General features: G+C 40.2%; 6 non-coding genes across 6 annotated transcripts; 1 reads left to right on the plus strand and 5 right to left on the minus strand.

Moving 5' to 3' along the window:
* Positions 1-2684: 2684 nt before the first annotated feature.
* On the plus strand, positions 2685-2766 carry TRNAS-UGA. Its single transcript has one exon. It is a non-coding gene; the product is annotated as a tRNA-Ser (tRNA).
* Positions 2767-4797: 2031 nt separating this feature from the next.
* TRNAD-GUC lies at positions 4798-4869 on the minus strand. Its single transcript has one exon. It is a non-coding gene; the product is annotated as a tRNA-Asp (tRNA).
* A 607-nt stretch (positions 4870-5476) lies between these two features.
* TRNAS-AGA lies at positions 5477-5558 on the minus strand. The gene has a single exon. It is a non-coding gene; the product is annotated as a tRNA-Ser (tRNA).
* Positions 5559-12831: 7273 nt separating this feature from the next.
* Positions 12832-12913, minus strand: TRNAS-AGA. The gene has a single exon. It is a non-coding gene; the product is annotated as a tRNA-Ser (tRNA).
* A 6693-nt stretch (positions 12914-19606) lies between these two features.
* On the minus strand, positions 19607-19678 carry TRNAD-GUC. Its single transcript has one exon. It is a non-coding gene; the product is annotated as a tRNA-Asp (tRNA).
* A 634-nt stretch (positions 19679-20312) lies between these two features.
* TRNAS-AGA lies at positions 20313-20394 on the minus strand. The gene has a single exon. It is a non-coding gene; the product is annotated as a tRNA-Ser (tRNA).
* Positions 20395-25551: the final 5157 nt, after the last annotated feature.

The raw sequence follows: 25551 nt of genomic DNA on the forward strand, positions 1-25551 counted from the left end.
TTTGTACTATCCGTTATTGGCTCTCATGCTCTCTTCATCACTGTAGGTTTACACATTTTTTGAATTGCTTTTATTGCCAACTTGTGGGCATCTTAAGAAAGCAAAAATAAAGCCCTGGGTTTCACTACCATTTTAACCAGAAGTCCCCTAGAACAATGTGACCACTTGAGCCAAATGTTTGACTAAACCAAAGTTCTTGTATCTAGGGACTACTTTTTCCCTGTTCCAGCAATAAAATGCTATTTCTGCCCCTTCGTTTTTAAACCTGAATAATGATGTTTGCTTCACAGCATAGAAAAACAAAGAAAAAAAACCCCTATGATCCTACAACCCAGACACAACTAGTAATGCGTTGGTGTATTCTCCCACATCTCCCAAATATGTATAATGCAAAAATGTTACGTGAGGTTATACAGTATATGCATTTTTTAAATTCTCCTCTTTTCATTTAACATTATATCATATGCTTCTTGCCTGAACTATCACAATCTTTTCAAAAATATTGTTAGTTTATTTATTTCTGCTATCCACTAGTAAGAGTTGCAAAATATAGTTTTTATTGGATTTGTAGTATTTTTCCAGGTAGATATAACCTATATTACATAATCATCTTCCCTCCCATTGTTGGAAATGTTTGTTATTTTAACTATTTCATTATTATAACAAAATATCATAGGTGTCTTTGAACATAAATGATTTCTTTTAGTTTGGATTGTTTCGCTAAGTGAGTTTTCTTCAAAATGAAGTGAGTCAGCCGGGCGCGGTGGCTAACGCCTGTAATCCCAGCACTTTGGGAGGCTGAGGCGGGCGGATCACGAGGTCAGGAGTTCAACACCACCTGTCCAACGTGGTGAAACCCCATCTCTACTAAAAATACAGGAAAAAAAAAAATAGCTGGACATGGTGGCGCATACCTGTAATCCCAGCTACTCAAGATGCTGAGACAAGAGAATCGCTAGAACCAGGGAGTCGGAGGTTGCAGTGAGCCGAGGTCCCGCCACTGCACTCCAAGCCTGGCAACAGAGCTAGACTCTATCTCAAGAGAAAAAAAAAAGAAGTGAGTTACCATCTGCACGAGCTTCCTGGTGGAATGGAGAAGTGCTAGGGCAGCAACAGCAAGGATCTTGTTCCAAGAACACGGGTAAGGGAGCTGATTAGTTTCCTAAGACTGCCCTAACAACCATGAACTGGGTAACTTAAAAAGACAGATTTATTCTCACAGCTCTAGAAGTCAGAAATCTAAAATCAAGATTTTGGCGGGGTTGATTGTTTTCTAGGTGCTCTGAGGGAGAATCTTAGACCTCTTTCCTTGCTCCTAATGATTGAAGAAAATCCTTGGCATTCTTGGTTTGTAATTGCATCACTCCACTCTGCCTCCCTCTCAACATGGCTTTTGTCCTGGTGACTGTGTCTCTAAATTTTCCATTTCCTATAAGGACAATAGTCACTGGATTACTGGATTTAGAGCCTACCTGAATCCAGCGTGACCTCCTCTTAACTTGATTAAATCAGCAAAGACTGTTTTCAAATAGGTCACACTCACAAGTACCACAGGTTAGGATATCAACATATCTTTCTGAGCAACACAGTGCAATTCACTTCAGGAACAACTGTCTTTTTGTCTGCCCTAAATGAAAATGAATGTGGGAGAACTGTATCTGCAAGAGAGTTTGAGGGTCTCAAATGTAAAGGAATTCTCCCATTTGTATCTGAAAGTCTATCTGAATCTACTTGGTGGTACTTTGGTCAAGCACTTCAATTCCCAGAACTCAAAGCTGTAATCCCTGAGATTCCCCATTAAAGAATAAACAATAAAAGCCTGGTTCTGTAGTGTTTCCCTGAACCAACAGTCTTTAATCCTAGGGGGAAAAAAGGTATTAATATAGCTAGATTTAGTGTGGCATTCACAAGCTCTTTTGCATTAGGAGGGACAAAGAATGTTCTCAAGCTGGAAAATTTTGGAAAACATGTTATCTAAGGTTCTCCATATTCCCCTGGCTCCTGGGACTGCCTGTTTCCCTCCCTGGGGAAGGTGAAAAGGAGTTAGCTTTTCCTGAGAGGATGGAGATCTTCCCATCAACTTTTTCTTCAGAGGGTCCACGAAGGCTAGGTCTTCCCTGCCCCTTCTCTTCCTGCACCCCTGCTCAAATTGGGTTTCAACAAATTCTTTAAGCCAGAGAAAGAACAAAGCAGTTCAAAGCTGTTGAAGATATTTCTGGCTTAGTATTCAATACTGAAAGCAAAAGCAAATGACTCCAAGGTCATAATTCCTTCAAATTTCCTTTAGCAGGTTTCCTGTGCCATTGTCATTTGAGGGTGTGAAGCTACTAGGATCAGACCCTCAGCTCCAAACTCCCTTTCTGCTGGTATCTCACAAATACCTGTGAACAGGTACATCAACCGTGACTAGCAAGTGGAGTTCTAGGGGGAGAGAAAATTCAAATCTCTTGTCTTGGAATGCTCCTTTGAACTCCACATTTCTCAACTGAATTCCAATTCACTATGGATGACTTATTTCATCTAAAAGTTAGAAGCTCTTAATGCACCTAGAAAATTATTTGTTACTAGACTTAGTAATCAGGCACCAAAACATCTTTTACTGTAGTATCTACTTACTATACTACCCAAGAACGGCACACTACTCACATCTTCAAAAGCTTTAACCAAGAATGCTACACGGGTGTGTAGTCGTGGCCGAGTGGTTAAGGCGATGGACTTGAAATCCATTGGGGTTTCCCCGCGCAGGTTCGAATCCTGCCGGCTACGGTTTTAGCCTGACTTCTCCCAAATAGTTTCTTTCTAATTGCACCCCAAAGGCAACTGAGTTTCCTGGATTACAGTGGTGTCGTCTTCTTTGGTAACCCTGCCTTGTGCTCTGCGTTCTGTCATCATCATAGGTAACCCTGCGTTATAGTTTGCCTCTTTCTCTGAGTCCATTAACCTCCTCCTCCAACACCCGAGACAACTGTGTCTCCAGTAGGAGAGAATCTATTGTGGTGTAAATACCACCTAACGTTAATCCACCTAACGTTAATCCTAATTTGAGGAAGGCAATTCTCTTTTCCTTACCTACAAGCTCTGAGAATTGAAGTCAGACTCCATAGAATTTTCTCTGTAGAGAAGTCTAAGTTGCTTGTCTGGGGTGTGGAGATTTTGCCTATTGTATATTAAGTGTTGTGTTTTGTTAGCTGAAGTTTAGGGACTGTCTGTCATTCAACAGCAATAAGGCATTACCTGTTTTGCAGCACTAATTACAATGACTGTGATTGTAACTTCAATATAAATGGTTGGTTTGTAGACAGTACCACAAACATCGTATCTTCTCGGCCTGAAAATTCGAAAGCCCAAGAATGGGAAAGGTTTATTAAACCACAGGAAGTGGATGTTAAAGCTAACCTCTGACTGCCAAGCCCTTATTATTTTTATTCTATTGATTTTGTTAAATGCCTTCATCTTACAGCTTAGAAAAATTCAAGGTGAAGTTCTCTGGCCCCAGTCTATTCTTCCTATCTTCTCCAGCACATTCAAAGACCAAGAACACTTACCTGGGCTTTACAGTACATTCAGGAAACAAGGTGTAACTTCAGACACTCAGTACTTTGGTTCTCATACAGAAGAAAGTTGGGAAGAAAAGGTCTAGGGAGGAGAAGAAAAGATATGGAAAAACAAGAAAATGGAAGAGAGGAGAAAGGCCAGGAGATGGAAGGAATGGAACAAAAGAGAAGCTAGCAGGGTGCCAAATACAGGAATGTTCTCACCCCTCTTGGCCACTTTTTTATTCTGAGTTTCCTCTGTCTTAGCAACCCCTAAATGCCCTTGCTTTTGTTCTGACAAGTAACTTTCCACTCTCTCCACTCTTTGAAATCAGCCCCTGATGTCAAGGCGCTTCTTAAAGTCCAACACCTCCATAGAGGCATTTGGATTATTTCCAGTTTGGCCATTACAACTAGTGCTGCCATGAATATTCTTGTACATGTATTTCAGTGAATATAAATAAATATTTTTGTTGGAGAGATATACTTATGGGTGGAATTGCAGAGCCACAGTACATGTATACATTCAAGCTTTAATAGATAATGCTAAGTCATTCTCGCAAGTGATTGAGCTAATTTACACCCCCTAAGCAAGTATCACATTGTCCTGATTGCTATGGCTTTTTAAGTCCCCCCCCACCCCCACCTTTCAGGAAGCTCGATTTTTATTTTAAATCTGACGTACATTCACTAACACATTGCCTGAAGCTTCAGATATTGTTGAAAGCAGCAGTGTTGACATTCCTCATGTGTTCCTGAAACTTGGGAATCTCCTCCAAAGTCTGTGGCCACTTCGTCATCTTCCCTCATACGTTTGATTGACATCTTGTGGATTCTATACTTTGGAGTTGCCCAGGTCAGCTAGTGCAGCTGGAGCACACACAATCCCCCAGCTGGACCATGTCAATATCTTCATTCCAGGATTTCATGTGTAGAAGGATGGAGGATTTGAACATTTACATGAGCTTTTTGACCATGCAAATAAGAGGCAGATGCTACACAACTGTATTCTCGATAACTTTTAATGAGTACATGTTGTGTTATTTAAACCTAGATTCTCCTTAGGGCCTTAAACTAACTGTGACTTTGAGATTTCAGAATTGACTGGAATGTTTCTCTGATCAGAACAGCTGGTCTTAGGAGTGAGGAAAGTTGAGAGGGTCCAGTGACAGTTAAGGAGGAATTGCAAGTGGGTCCCACCGCAGCTCTGCCCTCAGAGCCAGGTAGGGGCCATCAATGGGCAGAAGATGCAAAAACTACTTTTCTCCTCGTCGGGGAATCGAACCCCGGTCTCCCGCGTGACAGGCGGGGATACTCACCACTATACTAACGAGGAAGAACCGAGCGACCACCTCTTTTGACTACCTCTAATAAACTGAAGTACTCTCGTCCACTTTTTTAAGTCTGTAAGTCTGTATTGTACTGAATTGATTATACTTGGTGAATTTACACTTTAATATGCCGCCTCAGTCGAAACAAAGGGGTCTGTCAGGACAGCCTGCTTTTTTGATTGTGATAGTGTCGATATCTCTGACAGTGTTTCTAGTCATTTGCAACCAGCGAGACCAGGTGACAAAAGCAGTTGAACCACTGATTCCACAGAAACTGATAATTGACCACAGACTTGGACCTCAGACTAGGACTAAATTTCCATGAAGAGGAAAGCACTATCAAGACTTGTAACAAGTACAGGCTTCAAGAGGATTTGGAGGGCAGGGAAACGCAAGGCGTCCCCGAAAACCGTGCAAAGGTTCTGCTAAAGGGAAAATGATTAGGTATCTACTAATTAAGGCACCCATAATCTTAATGAAAATAGTAAGTAGTCAATCAATCACTTCCACCCTTCATTGTTATGGGGTTTCAGGATCGGGGAAGTACCAAACTCAATTCGCAACATGCAAGTTAGTTTGAATTTCTTTCTTCTAAATCTTCCCTTGTTACCTCGTAGTCTGCAGGACTCAAACTTGCGCGGGGAGACCCCAGTGGATTTCTAGTCCATCGCCTTAACCACTCGGCCACGACTACGCGGCTGCACCACGTTTTTTTTTTTTCATGTTACAGACATGAAGAAATGCAAATCAGGATAACTACTGTATTGGTACAAGAAAATTGGCTTTGTGAGTTGAATGTAAACTTTCAGGTACAACGAGAGTTTGGTTTTAAAAAAAAAAAAAAGCCAACCTCCTGTGCCACCTGGACAAGAGCACTGGAATGAGAGTCCTTCCGCGTGAGGATGAGCAGCATCAGCGTTCCAAGCAAACAATACAAACTTCACGTTAGCAAACGGTGAGCGAGCTCCCGTCGGCGCCCGAAAGTAGGCTGTGATCTGAGCTCTGGCAGTGGAGTCTCTGCAGATGGAACTAAACTTTGCTAATTACGAAGTGGAGTGAGACCCTAACTTATGGCCCCCACTCATCCATTGCCTTTGAACAGCCCGTCTTTCGATAGTCCTGGACACTCGTAGGTAATTGAAGACAGAGTGGAAGATTGCATAACTTGTGTGAAATCGGCACTTTGATCAAAGTAGAAACTGGGCGAAAACAGCTGGTGATTTACATGATTTAAATGGTTACAATGCAAAGATGTCCACTGTGGCATTGTTTGTATATAGCATATAAATATGCTAACCAGTAAGGGAATGGTGTGATGCATTCCTGTCATAGGGTACCATGCAGCTGTTAAAGAATTAGATTCTTATCGTTTTAATTGGAAAATGTGTGTAAACTTTAATACACAAAATAGCGAACATAAATAGTTCTATTTATATCGAATGAACCCCCAAATTAAAGTCCATTAAAAACATCCGAAGGGACACTCACCTATCTAATAAAACAGCAAAATGGAATGTGAGAGATTAAAATATCAATTTCGATTACGTTTGTATTCTTTACATTTGTCATAAAAATAATCTGCATTATTTATGTAATTGGAAAATTAAAAATGGAAAAACAGGTACTGCAATATTTATGTAATTGGAAAATTAAAAATGGAAAAACAGGTACTGCAATATTTATGTAATTGGAAAATTAAAAAGGGAAAAACAGGTACTGCAATATTTATGTAATTGGAAAATTAAAAATGGAAAAACAGGCTAAAATATGCCATTGCATACTTATGCATTTAAAACCTGGTTGTGTAAAAACAAAAAAGTTAATACTAATTTATCGGAGGTGTTGGATCATAACTCCTCATCGTTTTCTTCTTTCAGCTCTTCTCTCTTTCAAATTTTCAAGCAAAGTATATGTATTTATTTGTATTTGCACTTAAAGTGTTCCCACACTTCCTTAAGACTACAAGATGATTGTAGTACCTTGTTATCTGTTTGAAGAAATACGGAGTGGTGTGGCATGGATATTGAACCAGTAAAAAAAAAAAAAATGATACCATCTAACTATTCTAAATTTCACATTGTAGAAAACGCCTTCATATTCAGGACCTCATGTAACTCTCATAACAGTTCCATGAGGTGCTGCCATCCACTTTTACAATAAGAAAAATGTTCAGATAAGAGAAGTTTGTAATTCACAGGGCTACTAAGTATTGAAATCAAAGCATCTTACTCTGTATCTATTACTCTTTCCTTATAGAGATGGAAAATGAACATCTTTAAGAACAGAAAGGCACAGTCTCCTCAGCATTCAAAGGATAAATCCCACTTGGTCAGAGCATATCATCCTTTTTAAAAATTGCTGATTCAGTTTGCTAACACTTGTTAAGAATATTTACACTTATTTCCATGAGGAACATTGGTTTGCATTTTTTTTTTTTTTTCTCAAACTGTGATCTGGTGTTTGTTTGCTTTGTTTTTGCTGAGGTAGGGCTATTTCATTTTTAATTTTTTACAGTATCTTATTTTATTAAGGTAAAATATATATGTTTAATTTACCATTTTTGCCCCATTTTTAAGTGTACAGTTCAGTGGAAACAGATACATTTATGTTCTTTGTTTCCCTTCATCTCCCCCAAGTTTTGATGTCAACTAATATCCAATTCATAAACTGAGTAGGAAAGTGTTCTCTACTTTTCCAGTTTCTGGAAAAGTTTATGTAGACATGATATTATTTCCTCTTTAAAGGTTTGGTAGAATCTACCAATGAAGCCATCTAGGCCTGGAGTTTTCTTTTTGAGAGGTTTTAAATTATAAATTATATTTTTAATAGTTATATTATGATTCAGATTATTTCTTGAGTGGGTTTTAGTAGTTCCTATCTTTTGAGAAGTTGATATATTTCATCTAATTTGTCAATTTAATTGGCATATTATCCAAAATATTCTTTTATTTTTTGTATTACCTGGGTAAATGTCCCCTCTTTCTTTCCTGCTGCATTTATCTTCTGACGAGTCTGACTGGAGATTTATTTATTATTCATCTTTTCAAAGCACTGGTTTTTGGATTTCATTGACCTTCTCTATTGTTTTTCTATTTCATTCCCTTTTGCTCTTTAATATTTGTTCTCTTCCACTTACTTTGAATTTAATTTACTCTTACTTTTCTAGTTTCTTAAGGTGAAACTATAGATGATTGATAGACAATTTTTTTTTTAATAGGGTCTGGCTCCGTCCCCCAGGCTGGGGGGCAGCTGGGGTGTAGTGGCATAATCTCTGTTTGCTGCAGCCTCCACTTCCCCAGCTCAAACATTCTTCCCACCTCAGCCTGCTGAGTAGCTGGGGACTGCAGGCACCTGCCAGCCGCTAGCCACCAGCCCAGCTTCTCTTTCCTTCCCTCTCTCCTTTCCTTCCTTCCTTTCTTCCTTCCTTCCTCTCTCTCCTCTTTCTCCCTCCCTCCCTCCCTCTCTCCCTCCCTCCCTTCCTTCCTTCCTTCCTCCCTCTCTTTCTCTCTCTCTTCTCTCTTCTTTCCTCCCTTCCTTCTCCTTCCTTCCTTCCTTCCTTCTTTCCTTCATTTCTTCCTCTCTCTCTCTCCTTTCTCTTCTTTCCTTCCTTCCTTCTCCTTCCTTCCTTCCCTCTCCTTCCTTCCTTCCTTCCTTCCTTCCTTCCTTCCTTCCTTCCTTCCTTCCTTCCTTCCCTCTCCTTCCTTCCTTCCTTGCTTGCTTTCTTTCCTGTTCTGGTAGAGAAGGGTCTCGCCATGTTGCCCAGGCTGGTCTCAAATCCCTGGGCTCAAGCAATCCTCTTGCCTCAGTCTCCCAAAGTGCTGGGATTACAGGCATGAGCCATAGTACCTGGCCACTTTTTTTCTTCTATAATATAAGCCTTTTTTCTATGAAAAGCTTTAGCTGCATTTTTTAATATTTTGTTTTCATTTTTATTTAGTTCAAAATAATTTAAATTTCCCTTGTGATGTATTATTTGGTTTTAGGCTATTTTGTTTAATTTCTGTTAATTGATTTCTGGCTTAATTCTGTTGTGGTCAGAAAATATACTTTCTGTAATTTCAGTCCTTTTGAGCTTACAGTGATTTATTTTTTTAGCCCAAAATAAGGTCTGTCTTGGTAAGTATTCTATGAGCACTTGACAAGAAAATTTTCTGTTATTGCTGAGAAGAGTGTTCTATACATGTTAATGAGGTCAAATTTGTGGTAATATGGTTCAAATCTTCTGTATTCATACTGAATTTTCAGACCATTTGTTCTATCAATTACTGAGAAAGAAGTGTTAACATTTCCAACTATCAGACTGGCACAGTGGCTCACACCTGTAATCGCAGCACTTTGGGAGGCCGAGGTGGGTGGATCACCTGAGGTCAGGAATTTGAGAACAGCCTGACCACCATAATGAAACCCCGTCTCTACTAAAAATACAAAAATTAGCTGGGCATGGTGGTGGGTACCTGTAATCCCAACTACTTGGGAGACTGAGGCAGGAGAATCACTTGAACCCGGGAGGCAGAGGTTGCAGTGAGCCGAGATCGCACCACTATACTCCAGCCTAGGCAACAGAGCAAGACTCTGTCCCAAAAAATAAAAAAATAAAAAATAATAAAAATGTAATTTCCAACTATAACTGAGTAATTTTTCTATTTCTCTTTGCAGTTTAGCAGGTTTCGCTACACATATTTTGAAGCACTATTTGTAGGTGCATACATGTAGGGTTATTGTGGCTTCTTGGTGTATTGACCTCTTTATGATTATGAAATGTTCCTCTTAATCTGATTATAGGCAGTAAATAGGGCAATTTCTTTCTCATTTGTTCCCTTTTCCCAGGTATCAAAATTAGTCACTGCCTATTGTCTGTCTGAAGAAAGTTGTTACATATACTTTGTACAGTTTTCCAGTTGTTTAAGGTGATAGGGTAAGTCTGGTTTCTATTACTTTACCATGGAGAAGAAACAGGAGTCCTTTTGGCACTGGTCTTAAAAACGACCAATTTGACTTTAAATCCTGGTGGGATATCATCCTTTCCTTTGAGTTGTGTTTACTGATCCTCTTCCTCCATGATCCTTTTCTTGACTATACACTTTATTGCAGCTACTTTTATTCATAATTAACACGGTGAGAGTCAACAATTGCAACAGGCCCATGAAAAATAATTGGTTATTAGTTACATGAACATCTTCTTTTATAAAATATTTGTTCAAGTTTTTGATCATTTAGTTGAGTCACTGATATGTAGCAGTCAGGATTCAATAAAAGAAGCAGAACCACTGGGGTGTACTTCAAGCTTCAGCATTATAAAGACTGTGGGGCAGATTATCAAGAAAGGAAGAAGGAGGTAAAGTGGGGAATAATAGAACAAGCTGGAACACACAAGCATGAACTGGGAGCCCCACAGGATGAAATGAAATCCGTGTCAGCTCTTGTTGCCTCTCCTTGATGTTGTAGTATACTATAGAAGACAGGGTCCTTTGCTTGAAGCTAAACACAAACATTCGGTTCAGAAATTACAGAGGTTGAAGGAGAACCCACAGGAAGGTGGGGTAGTTAGTTGCAGGCACAAATACTACCATGTGACAAGATAAGTCAGCAGGTGAGTTAGCATGAGCTACAAAATGACTGCTACTTAGCTTTCTTTCTCAAATCTTTCTGCAAGAATATCTCTTGGGGACCATTCTAACCAGAGACACACAGAAAAAGAAATTCTGGGGAAAGTAGTTCAGCCTGGCCAAGGTGATACCATAGCAGTGAAGATAATGTTTGGTATCAATTAAAAATAAAATTTAAATTTAAAAAGTGTTAATATTTATAAATAAGTAATAACTCTTAATTTAGGTTTGCAATAAGTCATGATATACGTGTTGTATAAGTCCTCCAACTTTACTATCTTCTTTAATATTTTCTTGTTTTTATTTTTTCTATTTTTTATTTTCTTTGAATCTGTAAACTAGAGTTTTTCTTGTTTTCTAAAGTTGCTTTACCTTTTAAATATATTTTTGAAACAGCTAGTTAAACTTTAAAAAATACAGGCTCAGAACTTGATTGGGATTAATTGAACTTATTGATTAATTTGGAAATAGTTTTCATCTTGATGAAATTGAGTCTAACAAGACATAAATATGTTATGTTTCCTCCACTTCCTCCATTTAATTTCCACTAGCAACGTTTTATAGTTTTAAGTGTAGATTTCTTGCATATCTTTTGCTAGACTTATTTTATTTATTTATTTATTTATTTATTTATTTATTTATTATTGTTATTTTGAGACAGAGTCTCGCCCTGTCGCCCAGGCTGGAGTGCAATGGCATGATCTCCACTTACTGCAACCTCCGCCTCCCAGGTTCAAGTGATTCTCCTGCCTCAGCCTCCTGAGTAGCTGGGATTACAGGATCATGCCACCAAGCCCGGTTAATTTTTGTATCTTTAGTAGAGACGGGATTTCACCATATTAGTCAGGCTCATCTTGAACTCCTGACCTCGTGATCCACCCCCCTCGGCCTCCCAAAGTGCTAGGATTACAGGTGTGGGCCACTAAGCCCGGCAGTTAGATTTATTTTCAGACTCTAAAATGTTTACTGCTATTGGGAATGGAGTATTTTAATTTTAATTTCCACTTATGCATATACACATTTTGGATATGGTCAGTAAGTAAAAGAAGAAACAGAGACAAATGATGTTCAATTATAGCTGAAAGTGAGCATCTACATATTATTTCAAATGTGAGGTAGAGTGACTGAAGAAATAATTGTGCATAACTCTACTGCACAATAATATCAGTATCAATCCTTTTACATTTTAAACACTAACATTTAAATAACATAATGGTAATAATTAAAAATTAAATTAAAATGTTGATTAACATTCCAGATTTATTTTACATGCAGGAAGGGTATTCCTCGATTACAGACTTCAACGGTGGCTTCACCGAGAAGCCACCAGAATTCAATGAACTTCTTCAATTTCTTCTTCCTTTAACTTACACTTTTCAAAATAACCAAATATAATGCAAAATAAGTAAGCTGCATAAATCATGTAATGAGCAATACCAAAGGTAAATTGGCAGTGGAGAAACTTAATAGACATCATCTGAATTCATCACAGTTGTGAGTATCAGTACTAATTAACTAACATCATGTGCCTCTGGATTTGAAGAACGGTAAAAGACCTCGCTTCACTTCTGTGGTATTCCTGCCAAAATAACCTGAATATAACTCAGAGGAAATATCAGACAAATTCAAATTGAGGGGGCTGACCTACCTTTTTTTTTTTTTCTTTTTTGAGACAGAGTCTCAATGTTGTCTCTACGTTATGTCTATGACAGAGTCTCTATGTTGTCCAGGCTGGAGTGCAGTGGTGCGACCTTGGCTCACTGTAACCTCCACCTCCCGGGTTCAAGCGATTCTCCTGCCTTAGTCTCCCTAGAAGCTGGGATTACAGGCGCGCGCCACCATGCCCGGCTAAGTTTTGTATTTTTAGTGGAGACGGGGTTTCGCCATGTTGGCCAGGCTGGCTTTGAACTGGCCTCAAGCGATCCGCCCGCCTCGACCTCCCAAAGTGCTGGGATTATAGGCGTAAGCCACTGCGCCCAGCCCTACTTTTCCAAGTGAGGCATATTTGTGAACACAAAGATAAGAGATACCTTATATTTGTTTTCTTCACTGGCGCAATTCCATGAGGAAAATTCGAGGCACGGGGTTCGAAGACAGGAAGTGAGGCAGCATCGCCAAGACCTGCGTTTTGCTTATAGAAAATATTGCTTACTTTTAGACAAATAAGAATTAATGTCGGGATCCCCGGCAGGATGGGAACCCAGTGGCGGTAGAGGTTTGAATGAGCGAGGCATCAGGACAGTCAAGAAGTTTGCACCCTTGTGCTAGGAAATGGGTGGTAAGGATTTCCTTGTTAGGTAATTTCACACTGTCAAACCGATGGGTTGATTAAGTTAGCTCACTTGGAGCAAAAAAGCATTCCGTAGTCGGCAGGATTCGAACCTGCGCGGGGAGACCCCAATGGATTTCTAGTCCATCGCCTTAACCACTCGGCCACGACTACAGCTGTGAAACCTCTGACTTGGATATATTGGTGAAATCACGTGTCAGGTGATGTGTGCAAACGTTTGTGTTTGGTGAGTTTTTTGGAAATGCTAAGGTGAAATGAGAATTCTAGGAAAGGAAGTCAGAAGATCTTTGGTACTTGAGAGCACCGCAATTAGAGAGAGTCCTCATCGCAAAGGCATTAACGTTTCCAGCAAATATCCAGTCAGTCGAGTAACATCCGGCGAGCGTCTGCCTGCCCCAGGACCCGCCAGGCTTCTGTACTCGCCATAGCTGGTACCATACCTAGCCGGTACCGACGGGGAGTCATGGCCAACTCTCCTCTAATCCGGGATGTTCGGACTTCCCGGAGCCCAAAGCTCCTCGGTGAATTACGGTGTTCGTAGGGGAATTCCAGGCACGGAATCGCTTCCGCTGATTTGTGTCTTAGGTGGAGGGAGCGAAAACTTATGTAGAAAAGTTTCCTCTGTGTCACTTCGTTGTGACATTGTTAAGTCTTTTAGGCTCAGAATCTGGTTTGAGTTTTGGCCGACAAAGGGGCTTCCCTCGTTGCTCTAAATTTAGTCAATTCAGCAGATTTTCTTTTTCTCCCTTGTACATTTTGACCTTAATATCTCAATAACAGTGTTTTCCTAAGACCTGAGAGTGATTTTGTCTACCCTGCTTAGAGAGTCTTAATCTAATTTTCTAAAGAAGAAACAGAGGTAGAGGAAGAGGAGAAAAGGGAGAGTGGGCAGAGGAGGAGAAGAGAACGATGACAGAGGGGTCAGTTGTGACATCTGAACGGAGGAGAGGAGAGGGGTGAAGAGAAGAGTGAAGGCAGGGTAAGGGGGAGTGAAGAAATATTGCTTTGCTATGGAAATATTAATAAAATCAACTATAAGAAATCCCATGGTTTAACGAAAGGGAGTCTGCTCTGAGGGGAGTATTAAGCTGAGTTTGGAGTAAGAGAACCAGATTCCATATTTAACTGAGGAGTCTGTTATTTAAACTTTCTTGTTAAAATGAGTATCAGTCATATAAACCTTTAAAAATCGTGTCAAGTTATGAAATGACTAAATACAAATTTAAAGGAAAATGTAAGTTGTGATAGAAGGTGTTTCCACAGTCATATCATGTCCCTTTTATTTGGTCTACACATTTTAACAGGCATATAACGTTTTAATTAGATTCCTTCAGAACTCTAGTTTGAAGGGAGTTAAGTACTAAAGAAATAACAGACTTTTCATGCTTAAATCAGCACAAAAGGAAACTTGCTGTGATTGATATTAATATGAACTGAATTTATTGAATCAATTCTTGTTTTGCTTAGAATAAAATGAACAGAGACTTGTGATGGCTTCAATCTTTTTTTTTCTCCTCATTTGTGTGTGTGGACCAAAGCATGGCAGAATAGCTTCATGTAAAACAAATGAATCAGGGTTCACTTGTAGGAAACAAAACTATTCTAGACCTATTAGTTCCAAACTGAAAACAGTCCAAAGTCCATCAACAATAGAAAAGATAAATAGTTGTTTTTCATACAAAGGAACAGTAGAGCAATAAGAATAAATAATTTTCAATTACACACAAATTGGAAGGATTTCATAAACATAATATTGAAATGATGCCATACACAAAGGCATACATGCTTTTATTTATATATACTGTAGCTCAAAACAAGCTAAACAAAGCTGTGGTGTTAGAAATCAGGAAGGTGATTGTTGAAGGTGGTTACACTGAGAAAGGCCATGAATAGACTTGTTGGAGATCGTAGGAATGGTTCTATTTTTCAGTCTGAGTTCTGGGTTCATAGGTGTGTTCACTTTGTGAAAATTTCTTGAGCTGTGTAATTATGGTTTATATACTTTTCTGCATCAACATTGTGTTATAGGTCAATTAAAAATTTACTTAGGCAAGGTGTGGTGGCTTACATATGTAATCCCAGCACTTTGGCAGGCCAAGGTGGGAGGATCACCTGAGGCCAGGCATCCAAGACCAACCTGGGCAACAGCCTGGGCAACGAAGCAAGACCCCCGTCTCTACAAAAAAAACTTAATTAAATTTATTTATTTATTTATTTATTTTTGAGATGGAATCTCACTCTGTTGCCCAGGCTAGAGTGCAATGGCGCGGTCTCCGCCTCCTAGCTTCAAAGGATTCTTCTGCCTCAGCCCTACAAGTAACTGGGATTACAGGCACACACCACCAGGCCCAGCTAATCTTTGTATTTTTAGTAGAGACGAGGTTTCGCCATATTGGCCAGGCTGGTCTCAAATTCCTGACCTCAGGTGATCCATCCGCCTCAGCCTCCCTAAGTGCTGAGATTATAAGCATGAGCCATGGTACCTGGCCAAATTAAATTTAAAAAAAATGTGCCTAAGAATCAAAACCTCTCAAGCTATTTTAAATAAAAGGGGATTAATAAAGAATATAGAGGCTTACAAAATGTTAGAAGAGAGGGATGGAGGAAGGTATCAGTTCCAATTTGATTCTGCAGGAATTGTTCCCAAAATAACCTCAAGGAAATAGTCTCCATCGAGGCTGTTGTTGTTCCCACAATCAAGAAAGTAGAAAATCAAGATGCTTCCACTAGAATTGTTCATTTCAGGCAAGTCTGTCAGTGATTTATGCCCAGGCCTTAATTTATAAAGATGATGGAGTGAAGACACAGAAAGGTCAATGCCATTGAAAGAAAATTATAATGTTATTCACAGTTTCCCTAGACGTGAGAAGCGCAGCACACCATGCAGGGCCACATTGAGAAGTACCGGTGTCACCTAGGAGGCTGAAAGGAGTGAAAAGGAAGGCATAAATTAAAGTCTTTATTGGGGTTTCCATGGGAAAGGCAGGGCGGATCAGGGTAAACAGTTTAGAATTGGCTAGTTTGAATAATTCTGGCAGGTTTGGATATAGAGGCTGTCCCTGGTTGTCTGATATTTGGCCCTTGGATGATTTACCCCAGGGGAAATACTGGCTTAGTGTGTGAGAGTTAGGTAAAGGAGGTCATTCAAAGTATGGGCTCTGGATAGCGGGAGATGTAAATAACTTTGGCTATAGTTTGACCCCTCTGATCAATGATGCCAAATGGATCAATGGATGCCAAATAGACAAATACAGGCTCAAAGAAAACACAGAACAATCAGAAAGCAATTTACATTTCTAAACAAATTGCCAAATTCTGTTGCTGCTGGTCTGGGAACCATACTTTGAGAATCACGTGTTGCAGAGCACAGCATGCCTCCCAGATGTGAACGAGCAAAGTGATGCTCCTTATGTTGCATTCCTCTGCAGAAAACCCCAATGAGTCCATGACAATGCTTGTGAGCACAGAATAACAGAAACAGAAGTCTCCTTATTTCCATATTTGAAAATCCTGAGGCAAAGCGTAAATCACACCCAGAACCCTAACTGCAAGAGTTGGGGAAATGTTGTTCTTTCTAACCTCTAGTTCAGGAAGGCTCACTTGAAGGAGATGGAAATGAATGGTTACTGCCAATCTACTACACCCTGTACAGATGTTGAAGCTGAATTGTTCTGCCGAAATAGAGGGCCTTCCCAGAGGATTAAAAATAATGTCAGTATTGCACTGAGGGGGAGCTTTCACTGCCCTTGAAAGAGGACCCAGTGTAATAGACCAGTATATTAGTCCATTTTCACATGGACTCTATAGATCATTAGCCCTACAGTTGCTCTTTCCTGTATTGGAACATCTTCCTGTGGAGGTACAACTTAGGAATTAGCCAGTAATATAAAGAGAATTTATAATACAAATTTGAGATCTTTCTCTGTGGTTCCCTCATCACTTGAATTTTGACCATCAACTTCTATGCACTTTGGTAGCCCCAAACTCGGACCAGTGTCTCCTTAATGCAGTACAACTGCCTCTTTCCACATGAGATCCATTCCACAATGGTGCAATACAGAACACACCATTGGGAGGAAAGCACTTTCGAATGTGCAAACTCATATCATGTGCTTCCCTTCTTTCAAGGATTGTAGTTTGTGAAGCCTTGCCTGGGTTGACAGCTCATCAGTGCCTTCAAACAGTTGCTTTAAGTTGGGCGTGGTGGCCCACACCTGCAATCCCAGCACTTTGGGAGGCCGAGGCGGGTGGATCACGAGGTCAGGACTTCAAGACCAGCCTGGTCAACATGGTGAAACCCTGTGTCTACTCAAAAGATGCACCTGTAATCCCAGCCACTCGGGAGGCTGAGCCAGGAGAATGACTTGAATCTGGTAGGCGGAGGTTGTGGTGACCCAAGATTGCGCCATTGCTCTCCAGCCTGGGTGACAGCAGCCTGGGCGACAGAGCGAGACTCTGTCTCAAAGAAAAAAAAAAAAAACCCAGAAACAAACAAAAAAAACTAGTTGCTTTATAGATCTCATCAACAATGAATCATTTTTCTTCTAGATTAAAAAAGAAGTAATAGATTAAAAAGGCAGTAACAGAGACAAATGAGATTCAATGTTAGGTGAAAAGGATAGGGCATCAATCACTCTACTGTGCAATAGTGTTAATAAAAAAAAGAATCTATTGGCTGAAAGTGCTGCACAATGATATTAACTTTTAAATTTGATGGCCAAAATTTTGTGACAAAATGTTAATAATTATTGTTCTTTCTTTTTTTTTTTTTTTTTTGAGACAGAGTCTCACTCTGTCACCCAGGCTGGAGTGCAATGCTGCGATCTCGGCTCACTGCAACCTCCACCTCCCGGGTTCAAGTGATTCTCCTGTCTCAGCCTCTGAGTAGCTGGGATTACAGGTGCCTACCACCACGCCCAGTTAATTTTTGTATTTTTAGTAGAGACGGAGTTTCACCAGGTTGGCCAGGCTGGACTCAAACTCCTGACCTCAGGTGATCCACCCGCCTCAGCCTCCCAAAGTGCTTGGATTACAGGCATGAGCCACTGCGCCCGGCCAATAATTATTTTTAAAACAAAATCAGATATACTGTTATATGCTGGATGAGTATTCCTTCATTAAAGAAGCAATGTTGTTGGCTTTGACTATGGCTCACAAAAATATTGCTTTTCATATTCATCCATTCAGCATTGGTCGAGGGTATATACTGGGTACACTTCTAATTCCTACCTTATTATAAGGGAGCTTAGCATGATTTGGATTTGGCCATACCTTTCCATCTTATATTGTTGTTGCTGTTTTGAATTTTAGTACTGTTTTCATATTCCAAAATGTAATAATTACAAAACAATGTCGTCTTAGGCATTCACTCTTTATTTAGCTTTTGTCACATGTTATGAATTTCCTTGTTCACTCATAACATTTTGAATCCCACTCCTTCATCAGTTCTAAATTCCTATTCATTAATATAGTCATCACTCTGTCATATGCATTGTTCAAAATTGTATATTTGACCTTTTAAATCTTAATTAGTGTATTTTAATTTATAGTTTTGTTAGGTTTTTCTTCTTTTAACTTTCCATTCTGAAATTATTTTAGACTGACAGACACAGTATATGAATGATACAGAGGATTCCTGAGCACCCTTCACCCCAATCGCCTCAATGTTAGCACATTAAGCATATTCCTATATTTTCTTTTCCTTCTCTCTCTCATATATATACAAACATGTATATTTCTTAAGTATTTGACAGTCAGTTTGAAGACACATACCTCCCCTTACCCTTAAATATGTATTTTGTAAATAGGTGTGAATTGTCTTAAAACAAAGACATTTTGTTCTATAACCATAGAGCAATTAATACAATCAGGAATTAACATTCATAAAATAATGTCATAAAATCTATCGACTTTATTCAGATTTCACCAATTATTTCAATAATGTCCTTTAATAGCAAGAAAAAAATTCCACATCATATGTTGCTATCATATCTTTTTTTTTTTTTTTTTTTTTTGAGACGGAGTCTCGCTCTGTCTCCCAGGCTGGAGTGCAGTGGCCGGATCTCAGCTCACTGCAAGCTCCGCCTCCCGGATTCACGCCATTCTCCTGCCTCAGCCTCCCAAGTAGCTGGAACTACAGGCGCCCGCCACCACGCCGGGCTAGTTTTTTGTATTTTTTTTAGTAGAGACGGGGTTTCACCGTGTTAGCCAGGATGGTCTCGATCTCCTGACCTCGTGATCCGCCCGTCTCGGCCTCCCAAAGTGCTGGGATTACAGGCTTGAGCCACCGCGCCCGGCGCTATCATATCTTTAAGATCTTCTATAATGTGGACTATTTAGTCAGCCTTTCTTTGTGTTCAGTAACTTTATTTTATTTATTTATTTATTTTTCCTCCCCATTTGCCTGTTACTAGGTTGATGCAAAAGTAATTGCAGTTTTTGAGGCGTACAAGTCAGTTATTTTGTGAAAATCTCCCTCAGTCTGGGTTTGTCTGATGTTTTCTGATTCAGATTACATATTTTTGACAATACCACCACAAAAGTGATGTTGTGCTCTCATGAGCACATCCTATAAAAGAGGTACATAATGTAGATTCGTCTCAATATTGATTTAATCACTCGGTTAAGATGACATCCACCCGGTTTCTCCACTGTGGTGGAGATTACAGTGGAGAGTGGAGATTTTCTTGCTATTGCAGAACTTCATGACTTCTACAGCTTACGGTTCTTGCGATCAGTATTTCGTTGGTTTGAAGGAACTCTGATAAAGACAGAGGGAACCCAACATTTACCCAGAAGACTAGAGACTGTGTTTACCAGAAGTGTTTTTGTAAAAATTTAAGCCTCCTCCCCGTCGGGGAATCGAACCCCGGTCTCCCGCGTGACAGGCGGGGATACTCACCACTATACTAACGAGGAACTGACGTGCAAAACTGTTCTTAGGAAATCCATGTGAAGTTACTCACTATTTTCTCTTATTTCTTTGCTCTGTAGTCACACGTTCCCCCTACCAAGTATACGCAAGGCAATTCAGCGAACATGTCTGCGCCCAGCTGCGAGTCCTCTTCAGTTCCTCCTTCATTCCTCGGACGCTTTGTGAGGCCCTTTTGAAAAAGAACTCTCGCTAGCCTCCTTTGTGGCGCACTGGTTTCCGTCTATGTTCAACCATGGTTTGAGCTCTAGAGAACATAGAAGCTGCAAATTTTGAAAGGTGCGTCCGTTGGTTTCAAAGACAGGAAAAGCGGAGGTGGGACCAATACCTGCACTCCGCTGAGGTAAAATAGATTAAGAATCTGCAGATGTATTTTTAAAGTTCAGGATGCGTTAAGTGGCGCGCAGAAGCTTTATCACGAGTTTCCTCGCCCAGACTCAAAGCAAATATGACATCGTATTTCCTCGCTGAACTGTTCTGAGTAAAACATCCCATAGTTGGCAAAAGTTCAGGCGGCGTTAAGAGGCTCGCAAAAGCTTTATCAGGAGTTCTCTCACTCCCAAACTGTAAAGCAAATGTGAGATCGTACTTCCTCGCTGCACTCTCCTCACTAAAACATCCCGTAGTCGGCAGGATTCGAACCTGCGCGGGGAGACCCCAATGGATTTCTAGTCCATCGCCTTAACCACTCGGCCACGACTACATGAATGGCGGCAGCTCCCTTCAAGTCTTTAAACAGAAATTACATAAAGGGCCAAATGAACAAAAAACGGTAAAAATGGTTTCCTGCGCAAGAAACTGGAGTCTGCGAGTACATTAGAAACTCTGAGGTGAAGTGCAAGTTGGATAAGGCAAGCCAGCCTCTCTGGGGCCGCCGCAAGGAGTCCTTGCCCTATCAGCAGCAGTACCGTTTCCGGAAAACTAGAGACCACTGTACCTCTCTCACCTAGACCCAAACCGACCCCGCAAGGAAGTGGAATCAGACCCTCACCCTAAATCTAGGCCTGACACATTTAGCTTTTGTTTGAAACTTCCTCGCGCTGAGGCTCCTTGATGAATGCTAATGGCTTTCAAGAAGGCACTAACTTCTGATTTGTGTCTGAACTGGAGGGCCAGAAAATGATGCAGAAAACCCTACTTGCACTTTCGTGCTCTGATGAGGTCCCTAAGTCTCTAGGCTCACACCAACCCAAGGAAGTATCTACCCGGTCGCGTTTGCACGGCATTTTGCATTTCACAATGCGCTTCCACGCTCCAGTTGGATTAAGAAAGAAATTTATAGATGGTTCACGAGTTCCCATGGAACCGGGTTACCTATCAAAAAGGAAGATCCTACTTTGATTTTTGGCCAAGGCAGACGCTCCTTCTCTCAAAATCTAACCCACGCAGTATGTTTTCTTTTTCTCTTGTGCTTCGGTATTGAAGTCTAAAGCTGCCGGTCCTGGAGTTTTCCTGGGCCCTTCGGGTGCACAGATTATTGTAACTGGCTTTCGTCTACTTCTTGGAACCATATACTAATCTAAGAAAAGAGGGAAACAATCGCAAGCTAAGAAACCATGTCGACTAAGTAGATAAATGAGGAAGAGGGACAAGGAGGAAAAGGGAGAGAAGAAAGTGACCAGAAGGGAGAAGAAAGGAAGGAGGGACAGGAGGTAGAAATAAGAGGATGAAGGAGAAAGAAGAGGAGGAAGAGGAAGAGAAGAAAGGAAGGAAGACCGGGATGGAAAAGACAGAGATTTTCTGAGGAGCCTTGTTAGGGCTCAGAAAACGATACCCCAAAATATGGCTCTTGGAAGTGCTGAGTACTTTGAAAGCTCAGAACCTCAGAACCAAAGTCTCTCTGACCTTCCGCAGCCCCACTGCCTCCTGATCCTCTTTCATTCCGGGATGGCAGGGAGGGGCTTTCACTGAAGTTTCCCTTATTTGACTCAGGGAAGTTCCTCCAGAAGGAAAGAGATTGTCATGAACCCTCTCCTGGAATCTGTACTAAACCAGAGAAGATTAACTCAGATCCCAGGAGAGAAAACTAAAGGTCTCCATGCCCAGGACATCTCGCCGAGCCAGACTTCAATTCTTTTCTTCACCACCTATTCTGAGGGCTGCTACTTAAGAGACTTTATCTGTGTAATAAGACAAGCTTTGTTCCCAGAGTAGTTCCTGCCCTCACCCTCACATTACTTCTCGCCATCACCTTCCAGGAGCCTTCAAGCCCCTATTTCTTTATGTAGCTCCAAGACCTATTTAAGCTTCAATCATCTGCCCCTTCTTTGAGTCTCACTTACACTTTCTGGGACCCCTGTGCATATGTGCATAATAAATGTGTATGCCTCTGCTTCTGTTAATTTGTCTACTGGCAGCTTTATTTCTCAGACTCAGATAACCAAACTCCAGAGCGGAGAAAAAAGATTCTGTCACCCCTACAGGGTCAAAAGAAGACTAAAAGAAATTCACTAGTTTTATGGAAGACCATAATTTGAGGGGATAGACATGAAGCAGTTTGATGGGGTAGCGAGGTGTCCATACAGATATAAGTTGTGTTATAGATTGTTGTTCATAGTTCATGCATATCACATCCTTTTTATTTGGTGGACATATTTTTGTCAAGCATTTCTTTATACATATTTCTTTGCTGAAATCATTTGCAACTCCAGCTTTGAATACAGTTAGATACCACAGAAATACCAAAAATCTGTTTTAAAAATTTTTTAAAAATTTAGAATCAGGGTCTTACTCTGTCACACAGACTGTAGTGCAGTGGCACCATCATAGCTTACTGTAACCTGAACTCTTGGGCATAAGCCATCCTTCTGCCTCAGCCTCCAGAGTAGCTAGGAATAGAAGCATGCACCACCATGCCTAGCTATTTTTTTTTCTTTGTAGAAAAAAATTTATTTTCTTTGGTATTCCTTGTATTTGAAGAAAAATAGACAATTTGCCTTTTTAAGTATAGAAGGACATTTGATTTGTTTCCAATTCAGGGCTAAAGTAGAAACTGGACTAGTTTTTGTTTCCTGCAACTAAATCCTGACTCTCTACCATGTTTTTGTTTTCAGCCCAGTAAAACAAATAAGATTGCAGCTGTGGCCAGTCCCTAGTCATTGTTACAGTAAAACAAACAAGCCAACAATTTATTAGTAATTTTAGTTCAAATATATCACTAGTTGCTTTGTATTTTGCTGAGGTGTTTTTTTAAGCACAAAAGGTTTCTGAGGGCTGGGTTCAGTGGCTTATGGATTGTAACCCCATCATTTAGGGAGGCTGAGGTGGGAGGATTGCTTGAGGTCAGGAGTTGGAGGCCACTTTGGGCAACATAGAGATAGAGAAGTCGCTGAAGACAGAAATTACATCTTTCTGTGTCCTCAATATGTATTGAAAGTCTCATTTGTATAAGGTATGGCTAAAAGTTTTCCAAATCATGAGTGCTGGTTCCTTTTGATGAATAGTTCCTTCCTCAGTTTATTTCTTTCCTCATGCATTTCACCATAAGCAGCAATAACTAACCAGGTTGCACATTCCACATTTTACGTGGAAGTATTCTCAGCTAAATATTCAAGTTCATCATGTACAAATTCTGTTTTCCACCCAACTGTAGAATACAATTCAGCCAAGTCTCTCCCATTTTATAACAAGATCACCATTCCTTCAGTTTCTAACTGCATGTCATTAATTTCCTTCTGAGACCTTACCATAAGCATATTTAACATTCTTATATTTTAAATTTAATAGAAAACTTTTGGAACAGTTTTAGGTTTATAGAAAAATTGAGTGGAAAGTAGAGTTTCAGTATACTCCTTCCTTCTCCCTCCTCCAATTTCTCTATTATTAACATCTTGCATTAGTGTGGTATATTTGTTACAATTGATGAGCCAATGTTGATAAATTATTATTAACTAAAGACCATAGTTTATATTACGGTTCACTTTTTGTGCTGTATAGTCTATGGGTTTTAACAAATGTATAACAACATGTATCCACCATTACTATATCATACAGAATAGTCTCACTGCCTTAAAAATCCACTGAACGTCACTTATTCTTCCCTCTTAAAATCCACTGAACATCACTTATTCTTCCCTTTTTCCCTCCCCCTAAGCCCCTGGCAACCACTAATCTTTGCTGTTTCCATAGATTAGCATTTTCAGGGATGTTATATAGATGGAATTATACAGTATGTAGCCTTTTCCAGATTGACTTCTTTTACTCACCAATATGCACTTAATGGTCTTCTGTTCTTCTTCCTTTTTGGTAGCTTGATAGCTCTTTTATTTTCCTTACTGAATATTTCATTGTCCGAATGTACCATAGTTTATGTATTCATTCATGTACTGAAGGACATCTTGGCTGCTTCCAAGTTTTGCCTATCATGAACAACGCTGCTATAAACATTCTTGGGCATGTTTTGTGTGGACATACATTTTCAATTCCTTTGCATAAATACCAAGGAACACAATTACTAGATCGTATGGTAAGAGCATGTTTAGTTTTGCAAGAAATTGTCAAACTGTCCTCCAACGTGGCTCTAACATTTTGCATTCCCACCAGCAATGAATTAAAGTTCCTGTTGCCCCACATCCTTGTCAGCATTTGGTATTGTCAGGGTCCTGGATTTTGGCCATTTTGATAAGTGTATAGTGGCACCCCATTGTTTTAATTTGCATTTCCCTGAGGACATATGATGTGCAGCATCTTTTCATATGCTTATTTGCCATCTGTATATCTTCTTTGGTGACATCTGTTAGGGTCTTTGGGCTGTTTTTTTAATCGGTTTGTTTCCTTATTGTTGAGTTTTAAGAGTTCTTATATATTTTGGATATCAGTCCTTTATCAGATACGTATTTTGCAAATATTTTCTCCCAGTCTGTGCCTTGTCTTTTCATTCTCAAACATTTGTTTTTTTTTTTTTTTAAACCAATGTTCTCTTCATGACAATATATGCATTCTCTAAGATGACCGAAGCTTTCTCTATCATGTTCCCTTGACTATAATTGTTTTTCATATACTCAGTGTTAGGATTTCCAGGTTTAATGTTTGTCAGCCAACAGTCTGAGAGACTTGACCTTGGCCCCTTATCCAAATGCTGGGAATGCACGCCAGCACAGTAAAATGCAAGTGCCATGTCTTAAATATAAAAACCTACCGATTTGTTAGATTCTTTTTTTCTGCCAAGGACACAGTGACAGACTGGCCTTGGGCTATATGCAGCTATGTGCTGGCTGACACAGGCATATAAAATGCTTTACTAAGGGGCAAAACATGGTAATATCATCTCCGGGTTTCCTTAAGCTTTAGAAAAACATGTTGGGGCCGGGCGCAGTGGCTCACGCCCGCAATCCCAGCACTTTGGGAGGCCGAGGCGGGCGGATCACTTGAAGTCAGGAGTTCGAGACCAGCCTGGCCAACATGGTGAAACCCCGCCTCTACTAAAAATACAAAAATTAGCCGGGGATGGTGGTGCATGCCTGTAATCCCAGCTACTCGGGAGGCTCAGGCAGGAGAATCGCTTGAACCGGAGAGGTGGAGGTTGCACTGGGCAGAGATCGTGCCACTGCACTCCAGCCTGAGCAACAGAGCTAGACTCCATCTCAAAATAAACAAATAAATAAATAAAGTTGGTCGCCACTCAATTGAGAGTCGTGAAAACAATAGGTAACTACCAGTATTTTCAAAACGACAAAGGAGTAGAACAGAAAATATAAGGTAGAACATGTAATAAAGGTAACAATTGCTTGCGTTTTAAAACTGTGTGTAGACGTGTATTTCTTTTGTTCTTTTCTTTTCTTTTTTGTTTCTTTGAGACGGAGTCTCACTGTGCGGCCCAGGCTGGAGCGCAGTGGCGCGATCTCGACTGACTGCAACCTCT

This window comes from Colobus angolensis, unplaced genomic scaffold, assembly GCF_000951035.1.
Source record: "Colobus angolensis palliatus isolate OR3802 unplaced genomic scaffold, Cang.pa_1.0 Scaffold237, whole genome shotgun sequence".
Taxonomy (NCBI): domain Eukaryota; kingdom Metazoa; phylum Chordata; class Mammalia; order Primates; family Cercopithecidae; genus Colobus; species Colobus angolensis.